The sequence below is a fragment of the Nerophis lumbriciformis genome, linkage group LG12 (assembly GCF_033978685.3).
Source record: "Nerophis lumbriciformis linkage group LG12, RoL_Nlum_v2.1, whole genome shotgun sequence".
Lineage (NCBI taxonomy): Eukaryota > Metazoa > Chordata > Actinopteri > Syngnathiformes > Syngnathidae > Nerophis > Nerophis lumbriciformis.
Genome location: NC_084559.2, coordinates 25,502,876 through 25,518,145, shown reverse-complemented (window position 1 = coordinate 25,518,145; position 15,270 = coordinate 25,502,876).

Here is a 15,270-nt window from a genome sequence, read left to right as displayed (position 1 = left end):
GTAATTAGTCACCATATCTTATAATCTCTTCTGCATTGATGGACACTTTGCGGTCGCTACTTCAGAATGTTTTGTGTTTTACGGGGACAAAAAAAGGCTTGTTCTGCCATCAGTGTGGTTATTAAGTGACCTTCTCAAGCTGCTGCCCAGTGAGGTTTCATGCATGCTTACACAAAGACACACGCATGCACACACACATACTGTACGTACTGTATATCCTGCACCTCAGCTCTGACTAATAAAGCATGTAAACACAACTTTATTTATCAACATTTCAAGCATAAATCCATCCAAAGGACAATAGAATGATGCAACGTAGAGTCATTACAGTAATTGAGTGTTACTTCGTTGACATTATGAGCGCCATCACGCATATCATTCATCTCACAGGAAAGTTGCAGGGAAAGTTTGCACATTTCCTGCGGCTTGGGTGGCTTTGAAAGTGTTCTTTATTAATGTGTTATTTGTTTATGTGGATTAATTATTAAAAATTCGGTGCATTGTACAAAGGTTCAAGGCTGCAGATAATGATTCCTTTCCATTCTGTCCCAATGGGTTGTAATTTTCTTGAATACAACGGTTGCATAATTCATGCGTATCGACGGGCCGCATGTATTAATTATCACTCTTTTAGGTGTTTGTGTCTTCCGTGTCTTTCTTTTCCTCCCTTCCTTTCTGTCTCTGGCAGATAAAAAAAAAAAAAAAAAAAACTTCCCTCTTCATCTGGCTGATGAGTTGACAGGGGTCAAATGGACTGTGTCCAAGTTAAAAGGAGAAAAAGATGAAAAGAAAGTGCGGAGAAATAAGGGGAAAAAGTTTGCAGTGGCGCTGTGATGTAAATGCCCTTATTTAGTAATTTATAGAAGAGGGAATTGAGCACAACTCTGTGGAGATTCATCAACTATTGATGTGTGTAATCTTTCAGATCCTGCCAACATGATGATCATGATCTGTGTTAGCGCGGGAAGCCCCCCCCCCCTCCTGAACACACACACACACACACACACACACACACACACACACACAGAAATACTTTCAAACCTCAACAACAATTCTTATTACTTTCACTATTCTACCAAAGTCACTTTCCCTCATGTTTCAACACGCATCTTGCACAGGTTCATAATGTCTCTCGTGCCATTTGCCGTCCGTCAGTCCCGCTACAGATGGTACAAAAAATTGGCCGGAGTTCCAATTGCTAAATATGACTTCATGGAATGGGTTTCCATGGCTGAGCGGCTGTATCTAAGCCATACATCACCAAGTCCAATGCAAAGCATGGGATGCAGTGGTGTAACGCATGTCGCCACTGGACTCTAGAGCAGTGGAGATGCCTTCTTTGGACTGATGAGTCACGCTTTTCCATCTGGCAATCTGATGGACGAGTCTGGGTTTGGAGGTTGCCAGGAGAACTCTACATTTACATAGTGTATATACACCCCCCCCTTTTTTTAATATATTGTTTTCAAATCACCTGACATGTATACTGTGTATATGTACATAATGTATCTGTGGGGAGGCGTGGCCGGCAGACCAACAGCGAGGCGGGGCACGCCGGGATCGACGCCGTAACAGATATCAGGTGCGTGGATCGCCCACCTGGGCACAATTGTGTAATCTCCTCCTCCATTGCATTCGGTCTCCCCTAGAGGGGGGGGGGGGGGGGGGGGTTACCCACATATGCGGTCCTCTCCAAGGTTTCTCATAGTCATTCACATCGACGTCCCACTGGGGTGAGTTTTTCCTTGCCCTTATGTGGGCTCTGTACCGAGGATGTCGTTGTGGCTTGTGCAGCCCTTTGAGACACTTGTGATTTAGGGCTATATAAATAAACATTGATTGATTGATTGATTGAAGTGTGTAAAAGGGCGGCAGCTGAGAATAAGGGGGCAGAAGAAGGAGTTGTAGAGCCAGAAGCACATGCAGCGCGCAAGAGGAAGAGAGCCAGAGGAAGACGCAGACGCGGCCGGATGAAAAGCGGACCGAAGAGCGAGCGGTGGAAGAAGCGGGAGAGCTGAAAAGCGACCCGACGAAACTGAAAGGTTTTATTGAAAAATAAACAAAGTCAAACCTGCTCAACGTAATGTCTAACCTTGGTGGTCCATGGAACCCGGACGACAGCGGGAGTCTGTCACAGTATCCATTTTTTTTTAGCGTAAGTTTTTATATACATGTTACAGGTTATATATCTTTTATTATTGAATGTATCAAATATGATGAATATTTAAAGGCCTACTGAAATGCAATTTTCTTATTTAAACGGGGATAGCAGGTCCATTCTATGTGTCATACTTGATCATTTCGCGCTATTGCCATATTTATGCTGAAAGGATTTAGTAGAGAACATCGACGATAAAGTTCGCAACTTTTGGTCACTGATAAAAAAGCCTTGCCTCTACCGGAAGTAGCAGACGATATGCGCGTGACGTCACAGGTTGTGGAGCTCCTCACATCCGCACATTGTTTACAATCATGGCCACCAGCAGCGAGAGCGATTCGGACCGAGAAAGCGACGATTTCCCCATTAATTTGAGCGAGGATGAAAGATTTGTGGATGAGGAAAGTGAGAGTGAAGGACTAGAGGGCAGTGGGAGCGATTCAGATAGGGAAGATGCTGTGAGAGGCGGGTGGGACCTGATATTCAGCTGGGAATGACTAAAACAGTAAATAAACACAAGACATATATATACTCTATTAGCCACAACACAACCAGGCTTATATTTAATATGCCACAAATTAATCCCGCATAACAAACACCTCCCCCCTCCCGTCCATATAACCCGCCAATACAATTCAAACACCTGCACAACACACTCAATCCCACAGCCCAAAGTACCGTCCACCTCCCCAAAGTTCATACAGCACATATATTTCCCCAAAGTCCCCAAAGTTACGTACGTGACATGCACATAGCGGCACGCACGTACGGGCAAGCGATCAAATGTTTGGAAGCCGCAGCTGCATGCGTACTCACAGTACCGCGTCTGCGCATCCAACTCAAAGTCCTCCTGGTAAGAGTCTCTGTTGTCCCAGTTCTCCACAGGCCAATGATAAAGCTTGACTGTCATCTTCCGGGAATGTAAACAATGAAACACCGGCTGTGTTTGTGTTGCTGCAGTCGGCCGCAATACACCGCTTCCCACCTACAGCTTTCTTCTTTGCTGTCTCCATTGTTCATTGAACAAATTGCAAAAGATTCACCAACACAGATGTCCAGAATACTGTGGAATTTTGCGATGACAACAGACGACTTAATAGCTGGCCACCATGCTGTCCCAAAATGTCCTCCACAATCCGTGACGTCACGCGCGGACGTCATCATACCGAGACGTTTTCAGCAGGATATTTTGCGCGGAATTTAGAATTGCACTTTAGTAAGCTAACCCGGCCGTATTGGCATGTGTTGCAATGTTAAGATTTCATCATTGATATATAAACTATCAGACTGCGTGGTCGGTAGTAGTGGGTTTCAGTAGGCCTTTAATGGACCAAAATGGAAACCTCTGAGTCTTGTTCACGAGTGAGGGAAGAGTGGATCGTAAGATCGACAGGCGAATCGGTGCGGCGTCTTCAGTAATGCGGACGCTGTATCGATCCGTTGTGGTGAAGAAGGAGCTGAGCCGGAAGGCAAAGCTCTCAATTTACCGGTCCATCTACGTTCCCATTCTCAGCTGTGGTCATGAGCTTTGGGTTATGACCGAAAGGACAAGATCACGGGTACAAGCGGCCGAAATGAGTTTCCTCCGCCGGGTGGTGAGGCTCTCCCTTAGAGATAGGGTGAGAAGCTCTGCCATCCGGGGAGGAGCTCAAAGTAAAGCAGCTGCTCCTCTACATGGAGAGGAGCCAGATGAGGTGGTTCGGGCATCTGGTCAGGATGCCACCCGAACGCCTCCCTAGGGAGGTGTTTAGGGCACGTTCGAACGTTAAGAGGCCACGGGGAAGACCCAGGACACGTTGGGAAGACTATGTCTTCCGGCTGGCCTGGGAACGCCTCGGGATCCCCCGGGAAGAGCTGGACGAAGTGGCTGGGGAGAGGGAAGTCTGGGCTTCTCTGCTTAGGCTGCTGCCCCCGTGACCTAACCTCGGATAAGCGGAAGAAGATGAACAATGGAAACAAGCCTTTTGGCTTTTTGTGCCATCCATTTGCCTTTTTAAAGCAGTACGTGGATTCAATTCTTTAAGATGTCAATAAACTTCTCAATCAATCAATCAAACGTTGGTGATTAAAGTGATGAAGCCTCAGCTGTGCAGCTGCGTGTGTATATATGCTCCATGTTTCATACCACATTGATGCTATTTATGTAACATTTTTCCTGTGACTACTGTAATAAGAGAAAATACTATTTAGCCCTTTGGGTTTATCTTTATCTGCATGTGCATCTCATTGAGACCAGAGACCACTTTTATTCGTAAATAATAACTAGTGTTTGTCATGTCTATTGTTTGCCTGTAACGTAAGTTAGCAGAGGTGTCCAAACATTTTTTAGCGAGGGCCACATGGAGAAAAAGTGAAGGATGAGAGGGCCACTTTTATACATTTTGCATCTGAAAAATACTCAAACCAAAACAATGTACAAACCCCGTTTCCATATGAGTTGGGAAATTGTGTTAGATGTAAATATAAACGGAATACAATGATTTGCAAATCATTTTCAACCCATATTCAGTTGAATATGCTACAAAGACAACATATTTGATGTTCAAACTCATAAACTTTATTTTTTTTTTGCAAATAATAGTTAACTTAGAATTTCATGGCTGCAACACGTGCCAAAGTAGTTGGGAAAGGGCATGTTACTGTGGTATTTTAGGCTTTATAATGCGCCACACATTTTCAATGGGAGACAGGTCTGGACTACAGGCAGGCCAGTCTAGTACCCGCACTCTTTTACTATGAAGCCACGTTGATGTAACACGTGGCTTGGCATTGTCTTGTTGAAATAAGCAGGGGCGTCCATGGTAACGTTGCTTGGATGGCAACATATGTTGCTCCAAAACCTGTATGTACCTTTCAGCATTAATGGTGCCTTCACAGATGTGTAAGTTACCCATGTCTTGGGCACTAATACACCCCCATACCATCACAGATGCTGGCTTTTCAACTTTCAGCCTATAACAATCCGGATGGTTCTTTTCCTCTTTGGTCCGGAGGACACGACGTCCACAGTTTCCAAAAACAATTTGAAATGTGGACTCGTCAGACCACCGAACACTTTTCCACTTTGTATCAGTCCATCTTAGATGAGCTCAGGCCCAGCGAAGCCGACGGCGTTTCTGGGTGTTGTTGATAAACGGTTTTCGCCTTGCATAGGAGAGTTTTAACTTGCACTTACAGATGTAGTGACCAACTGTAGTTACTGACAGTGGGTTTCTGAAGTGTTTCTGAGCCCATGTGGTGATTTCCTTTACACACTGATGTCACTTGTTGATGAAGTACAGCCTGAGGGATCGAAGGTCACGGGCTTAGCTGCTTACGTGCAGTGATTTCTCCAGATTCTCTGAACCCTTTGATGATATTACGGAGCGTAAGTGATGAAATCCCTAAATTCCTTGCAATAGCTGGTTGAGAAAGGTTTTTCTTAAACTGTTCAACAATTTGCTCACACATTTGTTGACAAAGTGGTGACCCTCGCCCCATCCTTGTTTGTGAATGACTGAGCATTTCATGGAATCTACTTTTATATCCAATCATGGCACCCACCTGTTCCCAATTAGCCTGTTCACCTGTGGGATGTTCCAAATAAGTGTTTGATGAGCATTCCTCAACTTTATCAGTATTTATTGCCACCTTTCCCAACTTCTTTGTCACGTGTTGCTGGCATCAAATTCTAAAGTTAATGATTATTTGAAAAAAAAAAAAAGTTTATCAGTTTGAACATCAAATATGTTGTCTTTGTAGCATATTCAACTGAATATGGGTTGGAAATGATTTGCAAATCATTGTATTCCGTTTATATTTACATCTAACACAATTTCCCAACTCATATGGAAACGGGGTTTGTAGGTGAACATATGCTAACATTTGAAAAACACTTGTACATCTTAGCTTTGTGTTATAGATAACAAAGCAATACATAATTGTAATAATGATTTTATTTGTACTTATGTTAACTGTGCTCTAAAGTAAGCTCATATTTAGTAATATTGCCATTACCCAGTCAACTGAATCGCTTTTGAGGGCTTTAGTACAATCAAAAACATATCATGTCTCACAAGAAATTTGCACACTTTTTCATCATGAATCATCAAAGACCTCATACAGTAAGACGCTCAGGTTGTCATTGCCATTTTGGTTTTCAGGTCCCATTTTGGGGGGATTTGGTCCCGTTGAATTTTTCATAGTTTTTTGTTTTAATTTGATTGATTGAGATTTTTGTTGTAATTTGGGACCTGTTTAGTTTGTTTATAGAATAAGCCGGGGGCCAATAAAAATTGTGGTGCGGGCCGCAAATGGCTCCCAGGCCGCACTTTGGACACCCTGTCATAGAGGGTAACTGCACTTTTTGGGGGGAATTTTGCCTATCGTTCACAATCCTTATGAGAGACAAGAAGACAAAAGGTGTTTTTTTTTTTGGTTTTATTCTAATTTGTAATAATCAGTTTGTTCTAGGTAGGGGTCAGCAACCCTCTTTAGTGCCGCCCTAGTGGCTCCCTGGAGCATTTAAAAAAAAAAGGATATTTTTTTTGTTTTAGTATGTTTTTTGTTTGAGGACAAACATGACACAAACCTTCCCAATTGTTAGAAAGCCGACTGTTTAATATGTTTGTGTGTATGCTTCACTGATGAGAGTATTTGGTGGACATCGCTTTGTCCTACTAATTTTGGCGGTTCTTGAACTCACCGTAGTGTGGACTGTGACGCAACAGTTTGTCTACATGTAAAATATTCCACACCTTCTTTGTCTCATTTTGTCCACCAAAAGTTTTATACTGTGCGTGAATGCACAAAGGTGCGCTTTGTTGATGTTATTGACTTGTTGGAGTGCTAATCAGGCTATTTAGGCTAGCTGTATGTACATATTACATAAGTATGCCTCATTTGTAGGTATATTGGAGCTCATTTAATATCCTTTACTTCTATCCTCTTTGTATATAATTTAGTTTTGCATGTCTCATGACACATACACATTTTGTTTGTGTGCCATGTTGTTCCAGACCACAGCAAATATTACCTAGCTTGCAAAAGATTGTAATACATCTATTAAAAGAAGACAGCCTGCTGTTTCCTTTAACTTGGACACATACATCGATACATTTGGCCATTAAAAGCCAGTAATTTCCAGGAGTTATCTCACCTTCTGAGTAGCTTCTGATTAACTAATGTTTTCTAATGTTGTAAAAATGTGTAGAACAAATATTACATTTCAATATTTCTGTCAACGAAGATTTTCGTCAGCCTGCAACACAATCATTTTGATAGTAGGCTATTATAGCTAGTATAGACACTTATGTCATTTGTTGTCTTCATTATAACACTTATATAAGACTTTTTAAAATAATTTTCATAGTAGGCTATTATAGCCAATATAGACATTTACATCATATGTTGTCTTCTTTTTAACACTTATGTAAGACTTTTTAATTTTTTGCGGCTCCTGACAGATTCGTTTTTTGTATTTTTGGTCCAATATGGCTCTTTCAAGGTTTTGGGTTGCCGACCCCTGTTCTAGGTGTATCGTAAAAACGTTGGCAAGCTATTGTTAAACAGCAACAGTAAAACAGTATAAAATAAAAGATAGTTTATCACTTTAATAAATGCAGTGGATTCCTTCAAACCAAGAAACAGTAGATACTCTAAATTATTATAGTTATAATACGTAGAAAACGCATGACTTTACTGTGAAAATAAAGAAAAATTGTACAAGGCATTTGCAAATACTCTAATGTCTCAAGCATGTAAATACTGTAAAATTTACAGTATTATTCTGTCTTAATTAAAGATTGTGCAGATTTTACATTTAAATTGACAGCATACCTTAATTGTTTTAGGGGTTTGTGTTTGTGAGGGGTAATGTCTATGTGCGTCATTGCAAACGGCATCAAAATTAACTATGCTGTGTGTTCAAGTGTGCTGGAACTGGTTGCAAACGGCTAATTAACAAATACGGAGCATTTAGGGCTCATTTTTAACAGCTCAATTGAAGGAACATGTTGCAGAAGGCTATGTTGTGAGTTGTCCAGTGAAAGGTTGTACAAATACTTTCAAGTTTAAATCCTCATGTACTGCTCACATGTCTCAGAAACAGGCATTTTGCAGATACTAGGTACAATGCCGCAGTGGTAAACAATCGTGTCTCACAGTGAGGAGGTCTTAGGTTCGATTCCCTGGCGAGAGATCTTTCTTTGTGGAGTTTGCATATTTTCCCAGTGACTGCGCGGGTTCCCTCCGGGTACTCCGGCTTCCTCCCACCTCCAAAGACATGCACCTATGTAAATACATGCATATGTAAATATGTAAATAAAAATAAAGAAGGCAGCACAATTGAACTATTGTCGCAAGAAAGGCTACTCTGCCAGATAAACCTTCTTGTTTGGCAATCAGATACAGGTGAGCCTCCCAATTACCAACCAAGGACAGCTGAGGAAAACCAGCTTAAAGGGGAACATTATCACAATTTCAGAAGGGTTAAAACCATTAAAAATCAGTTCCCAGTGGCTTATTTTATTTTTCGAAGTTTTTTTTCAAAATTGTACCCATCACGCAATATCCCTAAAAAAAGCTTCAAAGTGCCTGATTTTAACCATTGTTATATACACCCGTCCATTTTCCTGTGACGTCACACAGTGATGCCAATACATAGAACAGCAAGGTATAGCAACATTAGCTCGGATTCAGACTCGGATTTCAGCGGCTTAACACTATCTGATAAGATAATTTCTAACAACTATGAACTAGGTTTACAGCATATGAAATACATTTGGCAACAACATGCACTTTGAGAGTGCAGACAGCCCATTTCAGGCGCGCTAAGAACATATATTTTTCCACGATTTCAGCACTCAGGTTAACCATACCTAAATAGACACAAAATACTGCATTACACAAGACTACCCGAATGTACTCGAATGATTGAAAAAAATAAAAGTTTTTAAGCTAAATTATTGGTAATCACAGTTTATGTATAATAATTTACGTAAAACCGCGAGTAATGAATAAAGTTTGCATCAATTAATATATTCTGTAGACATACCCTCATCCGCTCTCTTTTCCTGAAAGCTGATCTGTCCAGTTTTGGAGTTGATGTCAGCAGGCCAGGGAAGCTAGGGTCGATATTCTTCTCTTGATCATCTTCGGTGGCATAAGGGACGGTGTGAGCCAAGACATCCAGGGGGTTTAGCTCTGCCGCCATTGCTTGCCGTGCTACCGAGGTCCGTTGTCCCTGAATAGCTCACACACTCCGGCAGATTCAATGGGTGTCTGGCGGCAGATTTCTTTGACTTTATCGTTGGAAATGCATCTGCTGTGAGTGTCGCAGGATATCCACACATTCTTGCCATCTCTGTCGTATCATAGCTTTCGTCTGTAAAGTGTGCGGAACAAACGACTGACCATTTCGTCGGCTTTCCCCACAGCCTCGTATTTTGAACAAATTTCGTCCAATTTCTTGCCACTTTCGCATCTTTGGGCCACTGGTGCAACTTGAATCCGTCCCTGTTCGTGTTGTTACACCCTCCGACAACACACCGACGAAAGTGAGAAAATGGCGGATTGCTTCCCAATGTGACGTCACAACGCTCCGAGAGTGAATAATAGAAAGGCGTTTAATTCGCCAAAATTCACCCATTTAGAGTTCGGAAATCGGTTAAAAAAATATATGGTCTTTTTTCTGCAACATCAAGGTATATATTGACGCTTACATAGGTCTGGTGATAATGTTCCCCTTTAAGAAGCAATAGTAGAGTCACTGAAAGGCATACCAAAACAGGAAAAGGGACCAAAATAAGGAAAGAAAACATTAAACCACGGGTAAAGTAACACAAAAGTCCAAAACAGTCGGATTATGACGTCATTGGAGTGCGTTCGTAGCCGTGAAACGTTATAAAACTAGAACCCCCTTGGTTATTCAGAAATTTAACAACCTCCTCTCAGCTTGAGTTCCTTTTAAAAACAACTCTTTTAATCATTTAAATCAGTGATCAGTGACAAGTGCGCCAAAAAAAAACTTAATTAAATATTCAATAGCAGTGTTACTACTTACACTGTGTGTAATGTTACAACGGCCAAAAATATTAGGGATACAAAAATTGTTAAATAAAACCTCTACCGTGTGTTTAATGAATACTTGGGCCTACTACGCTACTGTCTTTTATTGTTGGTCATTTTAGGTGTTACTAGGAGAGTCAAGTGTTTTCTGAGGTGGTAAAAATTGGAGAACCACTGATTTAAAGGAACGTAAGCAGGATACAGACACAACATCTTAATCAACCGTCACACGACTTATTCTCCAAAAATGCATCCGGGATTTGGAACAGTAAAAGTTGTTGCAGTATTGTAAATATTTCAACATTTCATACACAATTTGCATCACGCGCTGAGGTTAAGCGTGCTCACTTCGAAACTCACTTTACAGCTTGGATAAAAAGGAAAAGAAAACAAAAAAAACAGACGCTACAAAAGAAAACAAGAATCTCTGTGCAATCTAAATAATGCAACCGTCAGCATACGCCAAATCTCACCAGGCTACGGTGTCCCCCCTAAGGGTGAATGCCTGCAGCTGATTTGTACACAAAACAAATCTAATGTATGCTTTCAACACATATTTAACATATGCCACTCACTGATACATTATTCAAGAAATTATCTTTTAATTTTTAATTTTCTCATCCAAATAAGTCAAGGGTGTCCAAACTTTTTCCACTGAGGGCCGCACACTGAAATATCAAAGCAAATATCAAATATCAAAGTTTTTATTTTAAAAACCAATGTGTATAAAAAAATATAAATTCAGGCCTCCACTCAGGCTTCATCCCGGGGACCCCAAAATATAACAAATGTGTCAATATTTAGTATTATTGTTATTATTCAAGGTTTAAATCTCCAGATCAACATTAGGTCTATCCGTCAAAATAAAACGTCTTTTCTTTAAGATTTAAGTTGTATGCTCTTTTTGTCAAAGAAAACCCATTTTTTCAATGGAAAAAACACAAAATATGCAATATTTTCCCCCAATAAAATTTTAAAGTAGAATATTTGAGATTATACAATAATTGGACCTCATATCATAACTCATAACAACATTGAATTGAATTATTTAATTAATTTAATTAATTAATTCATTATTATTTATTGAGTAATGACACTTAAAAAAACAAAAAAGTCCCACTAAAATTATTGGGGATCCAAAAGGGTCCTCCTCAGTAAAGTGTTAAAAAAGAATACCTTTTTTTTTAAACTTTTAACATAATAGTCTCAGGATCAACTTCAGATCTATCCGTCAATTATAACTTTTATTGTTGTTTATGTTTTTTGTTTGTTCGTTTTAGGCCCTTCTTTAAAAAAAAAAAAAAAAAACAGCTTAGTTTTTTATATGGCAAACACAAAATATGCAACATTTTCCCCAAAAAAATATTTCAAAGTGGAATATTTAATGTGACGTAATTTAGAGCCTTGAATAGGTCAATAATTCATAATGACATTGATTTTAATTAGGGACCGAATGTCCCTTAGGGACAGAGGACCATATTGTATTTCGTGCGTTTTATTATTATTATTCCGCGGCCTCTTTGAGCTGTAATTTGACCCCCTTGACATGCTTAAAAACTCACCATATTTAACACACACATCAGGACTGGCGAAAATTGCCATCTAATAAAAAAAAAAAAAAAAAAAAAAAAAACTCAAAATTGCGCTCTAGCGCCCCTTAGGAAAAAACACAGACAAAACCGCTTGTAACTTCCGGTAAGAATGTCGTAGAGACATGAAACAAAAACTTCTATGTGGGTCTGACTTAGATCTAGATTTCATACATTAACATTCTTCAGCAAAAATCAACAGGAAGTTGGCAATTCCCCCTTCAAAACAAAAGCTTTGTAAAAACAGTCACTTTTGCCTCTTTGAGCTGTAATTTGACCCTTTTAACATGCTTCAAAACTCACCAAACTGGACACACACATCAGGACTGGCAAAAATTGTGACCTAATAAAAAACCCAACCCCAAAACTCAAAATTGCGCTCTAGCACCCCCTAGGAAGAAAACACAGACACAACTGCTCATAGGAAGAAAACTCAGACAAAACTGCCTGTAACTTCCAGTAGGAATGTTTTAGAGACATGAAACGAACACCTTTATGTAGGTCTAACTTAGACCTACATTTCATAAATTGACCACCCCCAGCAAAAATCAACAGAAAGTTTGCAATTCCCCCTTCAAAACAAAAGTTTTGTAAAAACCGGTCACCTTTTTTCAAACATTATCTCCTCTGAGCGCGTTTGTCGTGTCAGCTTCAAACTAGCACAAGAGAGAGATTGAACCCTTCTGATTAAAATTTGACCAAAGAGTTTTAATTACTGCTCCGGTTTGGATTTTATGTGCCGTCAAAGTTGGTCTCGTCCATCGCTGCTTGCAGCTTTAATTCATTATTATTTTTTTAAAGAAAAAAACAGCCTGCATGGCAGCTTTGTGTTATTAGAGTCAACATTGCAACATGTTCTTGTTACATTTCACCTGTTTGCTCTTTTATACCACTTTTTATGTTTTTATTTAATTTTAATCGTATTTTTAGAATGTGCCGTGGGGCCGTTAAAAAATTACCTGCAGGGCGCACTTTGGACACCTCTGAAATAAGTCATGAAGAAATGAAAGGACAGAGGGTCCAAAAGAGGGAAGTGACGATATTTTGCTGACGTCAACGAAATGCGATAGTGATGTTAATGTAATATACCATTGAAATGACTCCTCTGTCTTCATGCCTAATGGGGAGCGACAGAGGATTTCTCAGTAAATGAACAGTAGTAGTTGTAAATGTGCGACGCGTGCACAGTAACGATTACTCGCTACCCCTCCGCCCACGTACGCGGGGAGTGGGGGTCAATACATGAACTCACCCAGAAGTCGAACCACGAAGGTTAGATGTGTTCAGGAGGGGATTTGTAACACCCAGATGAGTCAGAATGCATCCATGCACACTGCATACTAAGCATTGGGACATACATGACAGTGAATAAACACTGGCGTACAGGGTACATATTGGATAAATGCCTGCACGTGCGCTTATACGTACACATGTGGAAACACACCTGCCCCCCACTGTGTGAGTCAAATGTGTTGTCAGTCCATCTCTGCTGGATATGAACAGCAGTGTTTGACTGGCAATGCCTTTGCCATTGGCATGTTTACTCACGCATATATGCTCTGTAAAGCACTCTGACAGAAAATGTCACACACACACACACACACACACACACACACACACACACACACACACACACACACACACGCTCACACACACACACGATCCATGAGTGCCCTCAACATGTTCTGCATATTTTGGGTTTTGTTGTTGTTGTTGTTGGGGGAGTCCTGTTTCAGCTGTTATCTGTCATGGCGATCATCTCACAGCCATCGATGACCAGAAGGCTCGTATCCTCTCAACAGTAGTGACAGTCACGTCTCGTGGCGGTTTTAGCTTCCATGGCACCCTGTGCGAGAGACCCCCTCAGTTTGGGTTTATCCACTTCATGGGAGCAGTATTAGTGCACCTAAACTGACCTAGGGTCTGATTTACTGAGATCCAAATACCAGGCCCTAGACCAGGGGTGTCCAAACTTTTGAGGTGAGGGCCGCATTGGGATAAAAATTTGGCCGAGGGTCGACTGCATGTAAAGTAACTATATATATATATATATATATATATATATATATATATATATATATATATATATATATATATATATATATATATATATATATATATATATGTATATATATATATATATATATATATATATATATATACCTGTATATATATATACCGGTATATATATATATATATATATGTATATATATACATATATGTGTATATATATATACATATATATGTATGTATGTATATATATATACATATATGTGTATATACATACATATATATACATACATGTACATATATACATATACTGTATATGTGTGTATATATACAGTATATATATATATATATATATATATACACATATATACATATACACATCTATATCTATATATACATCTATATACACACATATATATACATATATATATACTGTACATGTATATATATATATGTCTATGTGTATGTATACATACTGTATGTATGTATGTATATATGTAAATCCTGTATATATATATATATATATATATATATATATATATATATATATATATATATATATATATATACATAAACATCTAGTTATAATTATTTTTTTTTTTTTATTATCTTTTTATTTATTTTTTTTAAACACTGTAGCACTTTGAGGTTGTTTACTCAATGTAAAGTGCTTTTTACAAATAAAATCTATTATTATTATTATTATTATTATTGTCTGTGTTAGCGCTTATAATAACAACATCACTAATACTGGGTTAATATTCAAACTAGGAAAATGTAAAGGGTGTATTGTTGGTAGTTTTTGAATGGTTATTTATCGGATTATATGAGCAAAATAGAGGAGCTCCCATTGGCTTTGCTGTAAGCAGACGTATTTACAAGTTAGAATGCATTAAAAAAAATCACTCCGTCGTCATGTCTTAATGATGGTGCACGATAATTCCCCAAAAAAGTGCAGTTCCCCTGTAAGAGACGCACTTTGCACACGTTTAATAGATCAACGTTGTGTGTGCTGTCAAATTTACACGTGTTTTAGTACACCTAAACCTTGAGTAAATCAGACCCCTAATGCGCAAAATGAGTGTTGTGATCAAATAAATATAAATAATTTATTTTTCCCCCTCATCCCTGCGGCGCCCCCTGCCTTGTGAAATTGCCCACATAACCTATAACAGGAACCGCCATTGGTCACACGATTCCATTTGAACAGGGCACCCAAGTGGCGGAGCAAGGTTGAAAAGTGTTAGAGAAACTGATCCAAAACTCCATTTTCGTAAAGTCTAAGGCCCAATCCCAATGTTCACCCTCACCCACTACCACTAGACTCCCCAAAATGAAGCAACAGGAGGTAGAGCTTTGTAATCTTCCCTAGCAATTGGGACACCACTTGTTACGTCACCTTGAACCCGGAAACGGAACTCCCGCTTGGTAAATATTTATCGATTGCCAAAACAAAATAGTGATTGA